General features: G+C 35.8%; 1 protein-coding gene across 4 annotated transcripts in view; it reads right to left on the reverse strand.

The window, feature by feature from the left end:
- The window catches only part of Gnf1 (germ line transcription factor 1), a 397,251-nt gene that overhangs the window by 140,875 nt on the left and 235,029 nt on the right, over window positions 1–21,347 (reverse strand). The window lies entirely within an intron of this gene.

The raw sequence follows: 21,347 nt of genomic DNA on the forward strand, positions 1-21,347 counted from the left end.
TGTATTTTGTTGACCTTTTAAATGGAAAAAGTAAACCACACATCTGGTTTTATGTTGTTTCTAACAGCTATCAGACAAACACTGAATCATGTATAATGCAAATGAACAAAAGTAATAAGTTAATATAGATACATTATTTTAAAATATCTGGTGTTTATACTAGTTCTCTGTCATCATACAGTTGTTCTGCCAGAGAGTAGAGGAATTTCTTAAGGCCTCAATTTGTGATTTTATTAACTAGTCTTAGGCAGAGGGAATAGGATCAGCCATTGAGTTATTCCAAGCATTGGGGAATACTCATGGAATAACTAGTTATTCCCTGCCTAAACAACACGAAAACTGACCAGTGAACATATTCTGAAACAAATTATGTGACAGACACAAAGAGCAACAAGAAAACTCCATGATATCAGTATAAGTTCCTCAGAAAAGTCTGTGTACAGTAAACCCCCGCCATTCGCTGTATCTGTATTCGCGGTCGCTGATTTAATATAAAATGAAACCTAAAAAAAAATGCGAATTTTAAAGTGCCGTGAACATTTTCCGCCATAAAAAAACATGGGAGTGGCCAAAATTATCTTTCCTGGTCAAAACAGCACTCAGTGGGTGGAGGGAGAGGGGTGACAAAATTGCGAGCATGGATGTTTCTCGCTAATCCTTGTTTAGTATGTGTTATGCGCTTGTCATGGAAGGTTTCGTCATTTGCTTTTAATTTATATGCTTATAAACTGAATAAATTTATCAATTTATAAATTGATATGCTTACAAAAGTGATAAATCTACCGTTTTGCAGTGTAAAACAGACTTTTTCGAGTGTGTTAATGGAAGAAAATGACTTTATTGTGGACAAGTTCTTTCTAACCCGTACAAAAATATGGCTACGAATAACAAGGGAAATGTGAAAAGATCAAAGAAAGTGATAACATTAGTGAATAAAATTGAGTTATTAGATAAAATTTCTAATGGTGAAAGTGTCTCCTCAGTGGTAAAACATTATAAAATCAATGAGTCAATGGTACGATCAATCAAGAAATCGTAAGAAAAAATCTGCCGTAGTGTCTGTGAAAACATGCTAATTGCTTCAAAAATTTGCTCTGTAACTCATGATGTTAAATTAGAAAAAATGGAAAAAGCTTAAAATCTGTGGATAGAAGACCGAACTCAAAATAAAACTCTGTTAAGTTCACTCATCATTCGTGAAAAGGCAAAACTCCTTTATCAACACTTTAGCGAAACTGGTGATAGCGCTGGCGGGATAAGTTTTTTTAACTAGCAAAGGCACTGGTTTCAAAGATTTGTTTGAAATTTCTAATAAATATTACATTTAATATTAAATTGTTTCTTATTTTCATTTCGATGCCATATGCTTGCATTTCACTATGTGCTGTCTATGTACATAGTCATATTCTGAAGGTACATATAATACATACATAGACAAAATTTTAGACTAGTTTTTCTTATATATTTCATACTTTGGAACGGAATCCCTTTATTACTATGGGAGCTATAACTCAGTATTCGTGGCATCTCTCAGGAACGTAACCCCCGCGAATAGCAGGGGTTTGCTGTACTTTGTATCTAGATTGTAGCCCTGCAATAGAAATGGCTACACTAGAGTAGGGAAGAGTGGAGAGATGTTTATATACTGATACTGAGATGCCTGAATTTTATTCTAGAAAATTAATAATTTAAAAAAAACAACAAAAAAAAAAAAACCCTTCAAATATTTTGCAATCATTCCCATTGCATTCTACAAACTTAAAAGAACTGAAAAATTTTCTGGGGGGGGGGGGGGGAGAATGATATGTCTGTTAGCAAGCAGTTTGCTAAACCCACATGTTGTTTGCTGTAGTAGGGTTGATAACTTGATAATACTTCACTAAATGCATGATCAATTTTACAACATTAACCAGTAATGCTCACCCTGCACTTCTCAGGTGAAGCAAAAGAATGCTTGCATAAAAATATCTGGTAAAAGTTTAATATAGAAATGGTTTTACTAGACCAGTTTTTTAAGTGAAATTTTATTAACTACTTGAAAACACCTGTGAAGTTATTGTTTGTTTGTTATTTGGTTTTTAGGAGCATTAGCAACTAAGGCCATATTGCTCCGACACCTGTGAAGTGTGAGCATTACTCCAAAATATAAAAAAAATAATTAAATAATAAATAAAACTGTGTAGATAACATACATACATTTTAAATATTTATATATATATAATATATAAATAGAAATATGTGGGAAAGAATAATTTTGAAATAAAATTTAAAATGGAAGTGACTAATAGTATCTAATATATAACACAGTGTATAGATTTCCTGGGCCATCCCTAGTGTGGACAAACTTCACAGATTTCCTCCATACATTTTTAACTTATTGTGAATATTTATTTATTTTAACATTCTAGGCTATCATGTTATCTAAGGGCTGGCACTGTCTATTTCTAGGCCAAATCTTTGCCTAATTTCACCTTCATTCACCATAAATGCTAGGCATTTGCCTATGATCAGATGATCACAATTTTTAGACAAAATTTCTTGTATATATATATTTTTCACAATTCTTAATAAAGCCAGTCTCTTTGGTAGCCATCTAATTTCATTCTTTTTCACCTACATGAAAACTTTAACCATATTCAGCCTTTTATTCTAATCTTATACTATATTTTTGGTTCTATTTTTAAATCGCTGCTCCATCATTCCTATTCATATTGGCCTTATATAAAATGCCACATTTTGTTTATATGCAAGTGATATTTAGTTTCTGTTACTTTGTGCAATACAGTATTCGTGAAATTATTTTCTACTGTTCCCTAAATTCTGCCATTTTCTTACTCTGACAGAATAAGAAACTGGAATGATTTTGGTTTTAAAGAATACCGAAAGAGTGTGCATCATACCATTATGATTGCAATTAGATCACTGGTCAATTCTGCAGTAATTCCTTTTGACTGGAAAAGTGCAGATTTGGTAATTTTAGCAAATTAAATAAGTTGGAAATGAGTTAATTATATGATAGGGAGTTTGACTTCTGTAAGATAACGGAACAGGTGATTTAGTACACAATTCAGAACAAGCTTGATAAGAATGAAATCTTAAAGGGATCATGGTTTTGTGAAGGAAAGTCTTCATTAATAAACCTGGTTAATTGCTATAAGGTAATAAAACATTTAGATGCTGGACACAAAGTCAACATTGTACAGTAATCCTGCTCCTGTTTGCCAACCATAAACTTCAGATAATATTGGATGATTGTTTTCTACAGCAACATGTTAGAGGCAGCAAGAGGGAATAACACTCTTGATCTCATTATCAGCAGTGATTATTCATGCATTAAGAATTTACAGATAAAGGAACCACTAAGTGGCAGTGATTACAGTATACTGATGCAGGATTTACTTAAAGATGCAACTACCATTGGGTAAAGGGAAGGGTTTTTGCTTTCGTAAAGCAAAAACCCTTCCCTTTGCTACAGTGGGATCAACTGATGATGTTACCAGCGGCAAATTTTGAGTTGGAAGCATTCAAGGAAGTAATTTTGGAAGCTACTAGGCTTTTTGTTCCAACTAAGAAATACTGCTCTAGGTTTTGGTCCACATCGATGTCAGATGAACTAATGAGACTCGTGGCTGAGAAGAAAAATACATGGGATGCACATAAATTGTCAGGCGAAACAGAAGCCTATGGTACATACAAGTAGTCTATAATCAAGTCACAAAGGAAGAGGTTAGGCAAGCGAATGACAATTATGAAAAATCTTTGGCAAAAGATGCAAAGAAAAACAGCAAAGACTTCTTTACTTATATAAACTCTAAAAGGAAGGGGATGAATCAGATTTGTCCACTTATTATCAATGGTTTAACTGTAGATGATCATTCTCAAATAGCTGCCAAACTAAATGAGTATTCTGCATCTACATTCACACATGAGGAGTTATTCAAGGAGGAGAGGGACAGATGTTTTTCAAACTCTAACAGGGAGTTAAATGATTTTGTAGTAACTGAGAGACAAAGTGGAGGGGAAATTGTTGAAGTTAAACATAAGAAAGGCACCTGGGGTAAATGGGATCTATCCAGTTGCATTAAAGGAGGTGGCAAAGGAATTAAGCAAAACCTTAGTCATAATTATGAGAACATTCTTGGACTCTGGGGAAGTCCCCACAGACTGAACATGTGCAAATGTATCTCCATTTCACAAAGGGGGATCAAAGGATGACACGAGTAATTACAGACCTGTTAGTTTGACTTCTGTTGCAGGGAGAATAATGGAGTTACTGGTTTAAGAAGCATTGCAGGATCATCTAGAGAAGACAGCAGTAATAATTCAGACACAGCATGGGTTTATCAAGGGGAAGTCTTGTTTGACCAATTTGATTGGATACTATGATGTGGTCACAAAAAATTATTTTGATATCATATACTTGGATTTCAGGAAAGCTTTTGATACCGTTGCACATGGAAGACTACTGTATAAATTGGAGATGTATGGCATTAAGGGCATGTTGCTACAATGGATAAAAGGATGCTTGAGTGGGAGAAGACAGAGTGGTAATCAATGGCCACTGTTCTTTGTAGACTAATGTTGTTAGTGGTATCCCCCAGGGGTCCACGTTGGGCCCATTGTTGTTTTGTATATTTATCAATGATACTGATGAAAGTATATCAAGCTTAATGCCAAAGTTTGCAGATGATACAAAATTTGGCATGGTTGTCAATAACAGTAATGACAGTATGCTGTTGCAACAGGATCTGGAAAAGTTGGATAGTTGGGCTGAGAAGAGGCATCTGAAGTTTAACGTTGACAAATGCAAAGTACTCCGTATGGGTAGAAGTAACCCCAGAGAAACGTAACCACTGTGTTGTACTACACTTAAGGTGGTAGAAAATGAAGAAGACCTGGGAGTAATTGGGCAGTCAGATATGAAGTTTTCTGACAGTGCAGACAAGCTGCCAGAGTAGGTCATGGGGTCTTGTCAATGATATACAGGAATTTTGTGAACAGGGACAAGGAGGTGATTATCCCCTTGTATAAGGCAATGGTCAGGCAACAGCTTGAGTACTGCGTACAGGTCTGAAAGCCTCATTTTAGGAAGGATGTAGAGTTGCTAGAACGAGTAGAGAGAAGGGCAACAAGACTGTGATGGGAACAAGGGGGTGTTCTTATGAAGAAAGGCTTAAGTCCTGCAAATTGCAGCTTCTGGAGACTAGGCAACTGTGAGGCATTCTGATTGAGGTGTATAAGGCCTTGAATGGATTGAGCAGGCTCAATGCTGATAGAATTCTTCCTCTTACTCAGATTACAAACCTGGGGGGGGGGGGGCACAGATTCAAACTAGGGAAAGACAGTTGTAGAATAGATGTGCAGAAGTTTGTCTTTAGCCAGCAAGTAGTTGATTGCTGGAACAAACTTCCATCTGTTGTTGTGGAAGTTGATAGCTTCAATAAATTCAAGACAGAACTAGACAAACATTTGGAATGAAGGGATCGGTGAAATGGGAAGGTTTTTTTTTTGGCTGATGCTGTGTAAGCTTGCTTTCTTGCATCATGTGCCTCTAGTAATGCTAATACTGTTTTATATTTATAAGATGGGTATTTGAAAAGTTCACAGCCTGTGTATAAAAAGGTAGTGGTACAGTGTTAAAAACTTCTGTGATTAAATGTATAACACTTCAAACAGCAAACCGCCAAGCTTCATACAGTTTCAATAATTTCTTTTTCTAATTACAGGTCCTGAAGTGAAAAAGTTGTTTTTTTTTTTTTTTTTTTTGATTTGGTAGTTGTTGGCGCATCGGCTTCTGTGGCCATATTGCACCTCCCGAGGTTTTTGCAGTACTTTGATCCAAGCCCGAGGCGGGAATCGAACCCGCGACCTTTGGGTTGCCGGGCAGGTACTTTACCCACTCGGCTAGCCCGGTCTGAAAAAGTTGTGTGAATAAGGAAAGGTGGACAAAATCCATTACCATGCAGTCATCCAATATATGGGGAAAAAAAAAGAGACTAACAGCAAATATAATTTATGAGGATATGGTTACAACAATGCGAGAGGATGCCCCTTCCTATCAATTGTTAAGGAGTGGGCAACAATTAACACCAAGTGTGACTCAAGTTTTTACAAATGTTTGTTGAACCACTGGACAAGAATATAAATAAATCTCCACACTTGTACTAACCACTAGACCCCTCTCCCCCATGATATACAGGCAGTGGGAGCAGTAACTGTTGTGTTATTTTGTTTAAAAAGACCAGTCTATACTGTGTATACATCAGAAAAATGCAGATTGTAAAAGGTTAGTAAACACAGAGCATTTGAAAAGCCTGAGGATGAAGGATTTATACGGGAAGTCTGGCAACATGTTACTTTTCAACATGGTCCCCTTTGGAGTCAATATATTTTTGCCAATGCACGTAATACATTGATTCCAGCTGCAAAGGAATATTTCTTTTGGGCATCTAGGAATGCACCCACTTTAGCAATGATGTCACTGTAAGTGGAAAAATGGATGCCAGCCACGTATTTTTCAAATTCGGAAATAGGTGAAAGTCTAATGGTACAAAGGTACTGGTGAATATGGCGGATGGTCTAAGATTAAAAGCTGCACTCGTGCAGTGTAGCCATGGCAATGAGAGGCTTGTGAGCATTCTCATTGTCCTGGCTGGCTGGGTAAGACTCCTTTGCTAAGTTTTCTTTAGTCTTTGTCTTTCATGTTTTTATGCAAATGTCTAAAAACTTCTGAATAATATGTCCCAGTGACTGTTTGGCCTTTCTGAAGGCTGCTCCATCATCAACCCAAATAACCAATGCCATTTGATGGTCAAACAATCTTCCCACATGGATTTAGATATTATTTATATTTAAAAATATCTCATCTTATTCGCTCCATACCATTTCAATGGTATCCTGGGCAAGTGTTGTTTTTTTTGGGGGGGGGGGGAAATCCCTACATTATTATCATTAAATAAATGTTTTCCCCTGTGTCTGAACTCTGCATTATTTGCATCCAGTGCATAGCTGGCCATTTTATATAAAAGGACTGTGCACTTTGTCTGCTACAGTGAGTTGGATTGGGAATTGAAATAGCATAATCAACTGTAAGTATGTAGACAGTGAAATAAAGAGCAGAATCACTGTTGAGTTAAGTCATGCAGGAAACCCACAGAAAATGAACAGTGGTCACTTTCTGTGTACAGCAGCTCACGCAGTGGTTTACCTCATTTCAAATGAAAGATAAGTCCTGTTAATTCAACAGCAGTGCCTTGGCTGGGCATAGTCAATTACAAGCCTGGATGTCTAAATTTTAGTTAAGCTTTTGATTTGATTTCCCATGAGAGGCTACTGTATGGAACATGCTAGGAATAGCCTCAAGTAAATCAGAGGCTGGCTAAGTGAAAGGAGACAGGGTGGCAATAAATAGACATTCTTCAGAGGAGTAAATATAGTCAGTGGGGTCCCTCAGGGTTCAGTTTTAGTATTAGTAGTGGCAATTGATGGAAGAAAGCAAGATTATAAAGCATCAGCCAAGAAAACTTCCTCAATTTGAATTTATGCCCCCTTATGTGTGGAGTCTCAGAAAGAGGAAGAATGCCATGAACATCTAGCTCACTCAATCCATTCAAGGCAGTGCCGGATTAAGGCATGGGCTAGCAGTGCCCTTGCCTGGGGTGCCAAATTTTACAAATCACAAAAAAAAAAAAAAAAAAAAAACACACAACGGCAGCAGAAAGTAATTGAAATGGAACTTTATTCACCTCCATTTCAATTACTTTCTGCTGTTCTTTTTATTACATTTTATTTCTCATGAGCAATTAGGCTGGCCGAAAGCAATATCGAGATGCTATTTCTCTACTATCGCTACTTGTTTCTTCTATTACAAAGTGTGTCTTTTCCACACTACTTTGTTAGTTTTTGTTTCTCCCTCTGCTGGGTTTGCCTCATCTGTTTAATTGCTCACTTCCTCATCACACAGGTACAGTTCTGGTTTACGATTACACCCCCCTACACACAGGCTACTTCAAATGACACATATATACACTGCAAGTGAACACTCAGCTCTCTCCTTCAATCACCATTGACTTTCAATGTCTGCCGGTCCATACAGACAATAATTATTAATTGCATTTTATTTTTATTTCAGGTAAATCGATTTTTTACTTACAGGTTCTCCCTATTTTTCCATGGTTATTACACCTGATAGCTCAACCCCCCGGTGCTTTTGTAGCCAGGTGGGCAGCAGCAGTGCATAGCACACACTTTTTCATTAGACCGGGGTTCAAGCCTGTGAGCCACCAAATATGGAGGATGCAGAAAGGTCAGGGAATGACCACCGCATATCCCCGGAGCAATATGGCCTTAGTTGCTAATGCTCCTAAAAAAAAAAAAAAAAAAACAAATAACAATAACAAGCTCAACCCCCTACCAAATATACTGATATTTACCTTTTTGTCTATATATATTTGAATAAAGTTTAAAATACAGTCAGTCCTCATATAACACATGTTTACACTACACGAATTCGATCATACACGATTTGTAAAAAACTGAACGCAACACGATAGGAATGAAGAGAAGATTCTGAAAATGTATTTATGTTTTTTATATCAGTGAACAGTTGTTTTTATTGTTTTATGGTAGTAACCCCCAGAAATGTGCTTTAGTAAAATGTGAGCTATTCATAGTGTCTCTCTGCCTTTAGGGTGTTGTTTATTCAGTTGCTACACGCACACAGCTTTGTTTATGTGTACCAAGCGTGCCTCCTCATTTGGTAATTGTGCTTTATTCCCTAAAAATGAGTAAAATACTTAAAAGGTGTGAAAAGGAAGCATCCTGGTGAAAACACTACAGATTCAGAGAGAAAAAAAGCAATATTGATAAACAGAGGCGGACTTTATCAAAAATTCTTACCTGGGAAAATTTGTAGTCGCCTCATACTATGGTTTATGGCCAAAATCACACTGGCCTCCGGCCCACTGGGGTTTCCCCGGTAAGGCTTATGATCAGTCCGCCTCTGTCGATAGAGAAAGATGCATAAAAACAATTTTCATAGCAGGAACAACTCAAAGTGCAATTAAAATCCATTACATCAAGACACAAAGAATTGGAAGAGATGGAATGGCTGTCATCTGTTTGGATAGCAAATCAAACAAAAAACAAGTTTGCTTACGACAGAAGCAAAAGCATTAGCAATATTTTATTACATAATAGTCGTAATAAAATACGTATTTTATTATGATAATTTATTGTGTTTGGTAATGTTTTGGTTACAAATGTGTGTTCAATCTTGGGTGGTCGGCACCTAACCCTATTTTTCGCATAGGGCCTGTTGTTTTTATTGCACGAGGGTTTCTAGGAATACAACTATCGTGCTGTATGAGGACTGACTGTAGTTGGAAACTGAATCTTTCATAATAAAAAGGTACAGCAAACATCAGAGGCAGCAAAAAAGCACATTCCTCTACATGATGCTTGAAATATAACCATAGAAATAAATTAGAGTAGGAATTAAAAATAATGCCAGCAGCATGGCAAGACAAGAGTGAAAATAAAACATAATGATAAACCAACAGGGAGGGAAGAGAGGAGTAACAAGAGTAAATATTGCAGCAGAAACTCTCTAAGATAATTTAGAACATATAAATGTAAGGATAATAAAATAGATTAAATTTCGAAAGCCAATTAAATAGAAATTTAACGCCGCCCCCCTCTGACAGGCACCAGGTCCAAATTTATGTAAAATATCACGAACAGAGATGTAAACCACTACAATAAAATAAAACAAAAATAAACCAAAAATAGACTGACCATTATGACCCATCTCAAAAGAGGCCCACAAGGCCAATAATGGTCAGGGAATCGCTAGACAAATCGCCGCAAAGGCGAGTCAACCAAAAGATCAGTCCCCCACCTGATTGGTGCGTGTCAGAGGGGGCGCCGTTAAATTTCTATTTAATTATCCTTACATTTAGATGCTCTAAATTATCTTAGAGGGTTTTTGCTGCAATATTTACTCTTGTTACCCCTCTCTTCCCCTCCTGTTGGTTTATCATTATGTTTTATTTTTGCTCTTGTCTTGCCATGCTGCTGGCATTATTTTTAATTAATATTCTAATTTATTTCTATGGTTATATATATATATATATATACTATCATTAAATATTGACAAAAGTTAAATTATAATAAAATAAGTAATTGAGCATTCATTAGAGGCACCGACTTGCAATTCCTCCATATGAAGCCGAAATATATTTTAAATTAAATAAAATAAAACATAAGCCAGTAGTATGGCAAAAACTGTAGAGTGAAAATTAACATAAAAATAAATTATTTTTTGCTGCATAAGGACCACCGTCGTGCAAATCCTCTGCATTGGAGGATCGATCGGGGGAGGAAGAGTGATTTGGTACTTCGATCTTTTCACCATTGCGACGATTTGTATAGCGATTGAAATGCAGCGATTCCATGACCATTATTGGCCTCGTGGTCCTCTGTCGATATGGGGCATAATGGTCAGTCTATTTTATTTTAATTTATTCTGATTTTGTTATCTTTCAGTAGTTCCTTCTACCCCTTTTTTGGTGATATTTCACGTCTTTTGTCACTGGTACCTCTGGGGGGTGGGGGGGGTACTGCTAAATTAACATGTAATTGGCATTATTCTAAATTTTATATACGTCATGTTAATTGGATTTAAAGTTCAAAATTATATAGGGGTTTCTGGGCTATTATTTATGTCTAACTTTTATTCTTCTTTTCCGTTCGTTTGTTTATTTGGTTATTTTATGTTAATTTTCGCTCTACAGTTTTTGCCATACTACTGGCTTATGTTTTATTTTATTTAATTTAAAAAAAAAAAAAAAATATATATATATATATATATATATATATATATACAGTGAAACTTCCCTTTACCGGACAGCCATGGGGAACGAAAATGTGTCCATTAGAGAGAAGTGTCCGCTAACAAGAAGTCTGAGGGAGAAAAAAAAAAAAAGAAAGAAAGAAAAATCGTTAAACGTTTAATGTAAAATTAAATTAAAATATATACAGATTTTGAACAATATTTTTGTATATAATATACAATTACATACACAAGAGATAAAGAAAAATCGTTAAACGTTTAATGTAAAATTAAATTAAATACAGATTTTGCACAATACTGTATTTTTGTAAATAATATACATACAATTGTGCTATGCATATTATGACTTTATCTTAAGAAAAATACATACAGTAATCACTTATTTTCTTCTGCACCTTCTTCCGGCTGATAATTTTGTTTTCAACATTTGTTTGGAGTGAAGAAACCATCGAAAGTCCTTCAGTATCTTCTTCAGCGGCGAAAACATTTTTAAACGATTGATTTGTATGAGCACTTCTTCCATTTTCATCGGTGGTTCATCGTTAATATGTTCTTCGACAGAATGACCTCCATCCATTTCTTCATCCTCATGAGGAACTTCTTGAAAAATATCGATGATAATGTCATTAATATCTATAGCACCATCTTCTGTAGTGAGGTTCGAGTCTATATCTTTGTAGCCAGAGTCACTTGTAGCTGAAGTATTGTACATTATCAATAGATGTTGAAGTTCTTGCTCTTCTTGGTGCTCCACATTGCTGTTCACAACTTCAATTTTTGCGTTTGAGAAGCCAAACTTTACAAAACAGTTCATGACAGTTTCTTTTCTAATTGCATTTACTAAAGAGGAAATCCATTGAATCACATCTTGGATGCTGAGTTTATTTGCGAAGTCACTCACACATGTTACATCGTTCATGTTTGCAATGAGATGTCTTAAAACATGTTTTCTGTAGTGAAGTTTAAAATTTTTTATTATCCCTTGATCCAAGGGCTGGCACTCTGGAGATGTGTTTGGTGGCAGAAAAACGATTTGAATGTTGGACAATTCAATGTGCGGGTGAGATGCAGCATTATCCATGAAAAGAATAATTTTTCTGTTTTGACGAATCAGGTTTTGGTTAAAGTTACTTATCCATTCGCTCATGATATCTTGTGTCATCCACGCTTTTTTATTAGACTTGCAGTCAACATTCAAAAGATTCAACTTTATGCCCTTGAAAAAACAAGGATTTTGTGGTTTTCCTATAACAAGAGGTTGTTCAAAGTCTCCCAGCATATTTGTACACAATAGTACAGTCAAGCGTTCCTTAGAAATTTTTCCGCACTGGCACTTTTCGTTTTTTAGACTCACTGTTTTTTTTAGGAAGAGCTTTAAAAAACAACCTTGTTTCGTCACAGTTGTAAATATCCTTACCTTCAAAATCACGACATGAATCTTCCAATTTGATGGTCCACTCTGTTACAATCCCAGTATCAACAGATCCACCTTCACCACTTACGGTTTTCCAAGAAATTTTATGCCGAGTTTTGAACTTGTCTAGCCATCCCACAGAAGCTTTGAACTCATTCACTCCCATAGATTTCACAACCTCCAAAGCCTTTTCCCTAATAATAGGGAAAATTTTTTTCTTTAGCACGTGCGCGACAAATTTGAAGTCCAACAGTTTTCGGGAATGATTTTTGAACCTGATCATTTCCGTGTTGCCAAAATTGTTTGAGCAGTTCATTTTTTTTTCTTTAGGATGTCGCTTACCTGCGTCTTCCCGATTTTGAATTTTGTAGCGAGATTGCGAACACTATTTTTTTGCCGATCATACGCATTAATGAGTTCGACTTTATCTTTTAAAGTTAAATGTTTACGAGAGGACATCGTGCACTTCACACGACACTGAACAAAACTGAAACTGAAAAGATGAAAGGCCGACCATATTCTCCCCCCCCCCTGCACACACCGAATTCATCAGAAGTTTTACACGTGCCTTAAAATTCTTGAAAAAGGGTTTAGAACCGCAACGTAAACCTTGATAAAATTCAGAGAATCGGAAATAGAAAATAAACACACGATTGAGGCAATACGTGGAAGAAACGTTCCTAGAAAAAGGGCCGTGAGCTCGCCCGCTGTCCGTTATGGGGAGATCAAATTAATTGCTAATCTAAACGAAACAGTGCAGATTGCCTGTCCGCGTCCGTTACAGAGAATGTCCGCTAGACAGAAGCTGCAAACACGTTAAAACCAATGGAGGTGAGTTGGGGAATTTGAAAATGTCCGTTGTAGAGAGATGCCCGTTAACGAGAGGTGTCCATTAGGAGAAGTTTCACTGTATATATATATATATATATATTGGCCCCCCAGAAATGGGGGGGGGCAAAATATTTCTGCCCGGGGCACGAAAATACCTTGGTCTGGCATTGATTCAAGGCCTCAAACATCTCAATCAGATCTCCACACAGGTTTGTTTGTTTGTTATTTGGTTTTTAGGAGCATTAGCAACTAAGGCCATATTGCTCCGGGATATGCGGTGGTCATTCCCTGACCTTTCCGCATCGTCCGTATTTGATGGTGACGGGCTCGAACCCCGGTCTAATCAAGAAGCGTGTACTACTTCACACAGGAGCCTAGTCTTCAGATGCTGCAGTTTGCAGAACTGAAGCTTTTCTTGGTAAGAGTACCCTTTTATTTCATTCACCAATCTGGTTGCCCTTCTCTGCACCAGTTCCAGTAGAGTAGATCTATAGCCTTCTTAAAATGAGGTCTCCAGACATGTATACAGTACTCAAGATGTAGCCTAACAACGGCCTTCTTCAAACTGATAATCATCTTCTTTCTGCTAGCAGTTTCTTGATTGATAAACAGAAACTTGTTTCTGTATATCAATGGGGTCTTGTTTCCTCAATGATAAGGATATACAGGATTTTTCTCAATGATAAGGATATACAGGATTTTCCTCAATGATAGGGAAAATCAGTTTTTGATTTTTCTCAATGGTGAGGATATACAGGGAATGCTGTCAAAAGTTTACTGATAATTTACGGGTAGAATGGATGGTAAACAACTGAAACCAGGCTCTGTTCCTTTACATAGGCTAACATATGGTCTGAAAAATGGAAATTTAATCCTACTAAATGTATATTAATCTTGACGGCAAAATGAAATCCAGGGATGGCCGAAACAAAGGAAGTATTTGAATCATCCTGACAATTTCTGCTGTGTGTGTGTGTGTGTGTGGATGGTTTATGTTATTTGTTTGTTATTTGGTTTTTAGGAGCATTAGCAACTAAGGCCATATTGCTCCGGGGATAGGCAGCAGTCATTCCCTGACCTTTCCACATCCTCCGTATTTGGTGGTCACGGGCTCAAACCCCAGTCTAATCAAGAAGCGTGTGCTACGCACTACTGCTCCTGCCCACCTGGCTACAGAGGCACCCGGATGGTTTATAACAAAAACACAAATGAAGAAAATTTACAATGTTGCTAGTGGGGCATATTATTGGTACTTTGGTTGTAACATTCTGATCAGGAGAAAATTTGGGCATTTTTACACCACAAATCTGAGGATGCAGATAATTGGGAAAATTAAAAGCATGCCTTTTGCTGTATTTATGATGTGAAAAGAACCATGCAGCCACATTGACAATTGCTATTTTTAACCATGTTGACAGTTGCTATTTCTGCTTTGCAAAAATATCAGAAATGTCCAGAAAGAGCAAGAAGAGCATAGCATCCAAACATATCATCTACAAGGCCTGTTCCATATATTGAAGCCCTGTCAATTCCAGATACTTCCAATCATGGGATAAAGGAAGCAGTGGTGAATACAGCAAGGATTCTTGTGCTGCAGACTTTTCCAGACTGTCCATTTCAACAGATTTAGGCTACCAACTAGAAAATAATAATGCACCACTCTGAATTAAGCAAGGAAAGTTGAATGTTAACTTATTTAAAGAGAAAGCAGAACTCCTTGGTTCTAGGTTACAGCAGTGGATATTACTTGAAGCAGGAACTAAAATTAACGGTATGCTGAAAATGTCACACACTGTTTTCAAAACTTTTCATTCTGGAAGATGGTATGTGTTTTTGTAAAGATATTATTAGACTTCTGAACGAACTAGGCATTGAACACTATTCTAATCAATGGTGTATATGTCTTGATGCCTCAAAATTAAGTTTAAAAGCAGTTTTGCTGCACAATGGAAATGCATTCACATCACTTCCTCTACTTCATGCTATTGGCTTAAAAGAAATGTATGAAAGTATGTCCAAGATCCTGTGTGCCATAAAATACCACAACTTTGGAATTTCGTGGTGATCTTAAGGTAACTGGATTACTCACTGGTCTACAGGTAGGTTTCACAAAATACTGTTGTTTTCTCGTATATTTGTGGGACAGTTGTGTGATAGAAAAACATATTGTGCAGTAGTGGGAAAAGAGGGAAAAATTTTCACCAGGGAAAAATAATATAAAATATGTTCCACTGGTTGGATCAAAAAAGTTTCTTCTTTCACCACTGCATATAAAGTTTGGATTAATTGAGAACGCTGTTTCCATAGCCCAGTGGTCTGGAGCGGGAGTGCAGTAGCACACGCTCCTTGAGTAGACCGGGGTTCAAGCCCCTGATTGCTAAATACGGTTGATCTGCCAACCCACACTGGACCCGCAGATTATGGTCCATTTCCCTCAATGTGAATTGTTGAGGAGGCTTCCATCCTGCAGTGGGTTGATAATGGCTGCAGTTTTTTACCTGTTACAGCTCTGGACAAAGAAGGAAGTGGATTCTGCTAACAGGAGTGTTTCTTAATTTAACAGATGTAAAACTGAAAGAAGGAATCATCGAACATCAATAAAGAAAATTCACAAAGATTATGTATTTGAAACAAAGTTACAGGATGCTGAACTAGCAGCCTGATGGCACTAGAATCACTAGTTCCTTGGTAATCATTTAAAGCAGCTATGCATGGATTTCTTGGAAAGAAAACACAATTAATTATGAATTTTTGGTGTCAATTGTGCTACAATGTTATAAAGATATGGGCTGCCAAACATTTTGAAAATTCATTTCATTCATTCCCATCTCAGCTTTTTACCTCAAAATTTGGGAGAGTGAGGCAAAGAGCAAGGGGAACTCTTTCTTCAGGACACAGCCACAATGGAAAAGTAGTGCCAAGGATGCTGGGCTACTGCCATGAATGGCTATTACTGCTGTTTTCTTAAGAGGGAAAGAAAAAAAATGGACTATAAGAAAAAACTGAGTGGGAAATACAGCAATACCTCACTTAGCGAGGCTTCAAACAGCACTGGTTTCACTTTAACACGGTTTTCAATTAAGTTTAAGTCGAAAATTTACTGTATATTAAAACTCATTCAATAGCCTAGACATGTACTCTATATATATATTCTCCATTGTCGTAGCCTAGTTATGTATACATATATGCTGCGGTGCCAACTCTGTTGTCTCACATGCACATGTGCCAATAGCAAAGTGCAACAGTGTTTAGTATTCTTAATTCCATCCTGGCGAGATGATGTGATAGCTTTTCAAACTTTTCATTTCACAATTTATTTTTTTACTCCTTTAAATACGATTTCAAATATATTTGCATCTTGGCTAGAAATCACTACCAACAACATGCATTCTGTTTGGCAATATGTTTTGCCCCACTTGGCAAATGATTTCACTGGTTTTGAATCCCAAATTCAGACAAGTACCAAAGACGTTGTGAAGATCGGAAAAGGCTTGGGATTCGAAACGTTGGACACTGCCAATGTATTTGACTGTATTGACTCACAAGCAAATGACTTAGATGATGCAACTCGCCTTGAAATTGATGAGCAAACTGCATATGAAGAAAAGGAAACCAATTCTGAAGTGGATAACACTGACGTGGCACCAAAAAATTTAACAGACGAATTGGATAAAGTTTTTGGGGGGGTTGACGTAGCCTGCAAGGCAATTATGAATGGAGATCCAGATGTTGAACGTAGCATCAAGAAATGGCAATTTCACAAGATGAGATTCAATGCTACAAAGACTTGTACTCTGAGAAAAAGAAGAGACGACTTCACGAAATACCTAAATAAACAATAAAGCTGTTTATCTCTCATGATGTTACCTTTTCGTTAACAAAAGTTTTGCAATATTTTTTTATTTCATATCCTTTTAATTGGCTATCACGTGCAAATTGTTCATAGATTTATTATAATTTGTTTATAGACTGTTTTTCTGGTACGTATTCATTTAAAACCCATTATAATTATACCTCAATCAGCACGGTTTCACATAACACGGAACAGTTTCAGTACCAATTATCAGTGCTAGGTGGAGTATTGCTGTATTTCTAAGAAAATAGAATGTATGCAGTACATTATAAGTTTTATTAAAGTACAGCAGTGTGGTAATTATCCATGGTGACTGCTGGAAGTTAAAACCCAGATAATTGAAAAATACAGTTAATCCAAACAAACGAACATAGCAAATTCTAAAATACAGTGGGTTCCGGTTATTTGGGCCAGCGGTTAATCGGGGCAGTTGTTTATTTGGGGAAAATCTTAAAAAAACAGAACCCAATTGAGAAAATAGCCAGGGTTTACATTGCTTAAATGGGACAACATGCCGTTTAATCGGGGCAGGAGACTGCAGCACTGGAGATTACCCTACGATTGTTTTTGACCGTACCACATAGTTCAGTCAGATTTCTGGAGATCACAACCATACAACAATAAAAACAATTAGCAGTCATCTGTTTATTGAGCTTTTCTGTTAGTGTAATCTATCATAAATGGATAGTAAACTTGATCTTATTGAATTTGCGATAACACCGACAGCTGGAATTCTCTGGGTTATTATGGTGAAATGTGTTTACACTTTCATGAAATCTTCAATCATATAAAAAAATTAATTTTCAGAATCTTCTCTTCATTCCTATTTTTAAAGCTTTGTAACTTGTTACTCCATTCTCACATGCACGTATCGGGTTACTTGCAATTTGCGTGTGCTGTGTTCTTTGTTATTGATTGCTTATCTTTTTACTGTTTTAAATTTTAACCCCCCACCCACAAACGTCAGTGAACAGAAATGTGAACTAGCTAGTATGTATATATTATAGTACGTATTAATTATTCCGATTATCATGTATATTCTTCCAATTTTCACTTATCATTTAATTTTTTAATTAGTAAGATAATAAAGAGTAAATTTGTGCTTAATATATCTTTACTTTTATAGCCTGTGGATAATATTCCTCCTATTTTCGCTAATCAGAATCGCTGTTTAATAGAATTAAAATTCAATTCACAAACGTGATCACGACTGGCACTTACTAACACATCTTATAGTGAATGGTACTTTACTATGGTGAATCCATTGTATTTTTAACTGTTTATGTGAAACTTTGGATAATTAGAGCAGCCACTTAATCGGGCCAAAATGCATTAGTCCCAAATAACCGGAATCGACTGTATATATAAAAAGAATTAAGCATTTTTCTAAACATGTAATTTTGTTAGAAAGTGCGTATACTTTCCATTAATTGTGCTTTTTTTATTTTTTAATATTTACTAAGAAAGATATCTGGGATCATGCTTAACCCAGCCCCATGGCATAAAGAATAGGAAAACCTTATATAACGGAACCTACCTTCTTATTACTGCTTTCATATGGTTTAAGATGGAATTAAAATTGGAAAGAATAAAAGCATTAAGAACTTATTTAAATGAAATCCCACAGAGGAAAGTGAACTTTTCTCTATTGTTCATCACAGAGAATTTCTCCAAGTTTAAAAGTGTACTCTGAACCAAGAGTTGGTTCATGAATGGTAAAGGAAGAAAGTGTTATGAACGTTGTTGTTTGGTTTTTAGGAGCATTAGCAACTAAGGCCATATTTCTCCGGGGACATGTGGTGGTAATTTCCTGACCTTTCCGCATCCTCCGTATTTGGTGGTCACGGGCTCGAACCCTGGTCTAATCAAGAAGCGTGTGCTACGCACTGTTGCTCCTGCCCACCTGGCTACAGAGGCACCAGCGTTATGAATATATAGGTCTTAGTTCGCATGGTGCAATCTGGACATGCATATTGGGACTTTTATATTTTTCAGGTTCCATATTGAGGAAAAGTTTGTCAGTAGTTTAGTGTTGAGAACTGAAAACTTATGTCTTAACCATTCTATTGCTAATGCTTTGTAGGTGATTAATTTATAACTAGAAGATAACTAATATTCTGGTCAAGTCAATTTGAGGTTGGTGAGACATTAATTGGATGTGTTGGTTAAGTTGGAGATGCCATATTTTAATTGTGGTATTACCTATATAACATGTGTTACATTCCTATTGACATGGGATTAAATAGACTATGTTATTAGTGTCTCCAGTACTGTATTTGAAAGTATCTTTATAATTATTAATGTATGTGTTAATTTTATTATAAGATGAAAAAAACTCTAAAGTAAGGTCAGTGTTAGAGAACATGTCTTTAAGTTGACAGTGATAAGGTAGAACTAATTTTGAATTGATGACTACTTTATTGTAGGAGGACTCTTTATTTAATCTATTTTTTACTTTTTGTATGGTGTCCTTGAATTTGCCTATTGGGATATTTTCTTTTCAAAAAGGAATTAATTAGATATTGTGGCTCTGTTTGTAATTCATCTTTGCTATGGCAATATTTTATTGCATTATGAATCTCTGTTATCTTTTTAAGTTTTTTTACATGTGCATGTTAGAGCTTTCCAAAATAGAAAGATGTCACACATACACATAAAAAAGCTTCCATCCCCACACCAGTAATAAATCTGTCATCAAAGCACCACACTAACAATGAACTGTGATCACTAGCTACAGTTTAAATTTCACTTTAAGAAATGAATGAATTTATAGCAGAGTTGCAGGTCAAACTAACAACCATCCAGGCAAAAATAGAATTATTCATGCCACTAATACGATCATAAATAAATATAATACCCAATGTCCCCTTACAACAATTAAATAACTTGAAAAAATTATAAAGAGGACACAGAAGTAATTTTAGATAAATCTGAATACAACAGTAAAATTAGACAAATATTACAAGCTCAAGATACCTACATGGTGGACAATAGCTATAACATAATATAGATTAAAAACAAAATATACAAGGTTCTCATAACCCAACATAATAAAAAAAATTAATCTGCCCACTCTGGAAGCTATAGGTATTAGGAACAATGCGATGCCACACATTTTTTGCACAATTAAGCTACATAAACTGGATAAGCCACTTTGACCAATTGTTTTGTATAGACACTCAGCTTTTGTCAATTTATCTTTTTATGTCATGAAAATCATATCTCGAATAAGATAATTTCTTAATAGTATAGTATATAGTATAAATTTCATAATAGAATAATAGTATAAATTTCTTAAATATTTTTAGCACAATGATGAGTTAAAAACTTTGTATAGAAAAAAGACAAATACAGGGAAATATTTGGATTTTTATTCACACCATCTATACAGTGAAAAAAGATCAGTTTTATATACAAAGATTCATAATGCAATAACATACTGCCATAACACAGATGACTTACAAACAGAGCTACAATATCTAACTAATGCCATTTTGAAAAGGAAATATCCCAATAGTCTAATTCAAGACACCATACAAAAAGTAAAAAACAGACTAGAGTCCTTCTGCAATAAAACAGTCAGTCACCAATATAAAATTAGTTCTAACTTACCACAGCTAACATGCCTGAAAACTTAAAGATGTGGTCTTTAACGCTGACCTTACTTTAGTTTTTTTGTCTTATAATGAAATTAATACACACTTGAATAAGTATAAAGACACTTCCAAATAGCATATTCAAGACATTAATAGCATAGTCTATTTAATCCCATTCAAGAGGAACATAACATTATACACATAGTACCACAGTTAAATATGGTACCTTCAACATATCCAATAGAAGAGCATATTATCACCATTACATTTATGTACAAATACCATAAAACTGAACTTAGCCAACACATCCAATTAACATCTCACTGACCTCAAATTAGCTCGGCCATAATGTTAGTTATGTTATCTTCTAGTTACAAATTAACCACCTGCAAAGCATTAGCAACAGAATGGTTCAAACATAACACAGTTTGCAGTTCTTAACACTAAACTACCCATAACCTTTTCCTCAATATGGAACCTGAAAAATATACAAATTCCAATGCATGTCCAGATTGCAACATGGGAACTAAAACCCATATATTCACAACACTGTTTCTTCCTTTACCATTCATGAACCAACTGATGACGTTTTTACAAAAGTACAGAACCAAGAGTTTGCCTTTCAAAATCTCGATTCAGAATATGCTTTAAAATATGGAGCAATTCTCCGTGATGAACAATAGAGAAAGGTGTAATTTCCTCTTAAACAATCCTAAAGCAGTAAGGAGGTATGTTCTGTTATATAAGGTTTTCGTATTCTTTATATCAATTTACGTTCGAAACTCAATTTTATCCCCAAAA

Source organism: Mastigoproctus giganteus, chromosome 6 (assembly GCF_048544385.1).
Source record: "Mastigoproctus giganteus isolate SK-2022 chromosome 6, ASM4854438v1, whole genome shotgun sequence".
Lineage (NCBI taxonomy): Eukaryota > Metazoa > Arthropoda > Arachnida > Uropygi > Thelyphonidae > Mastigoproctus > Mastigoproctus giganteus.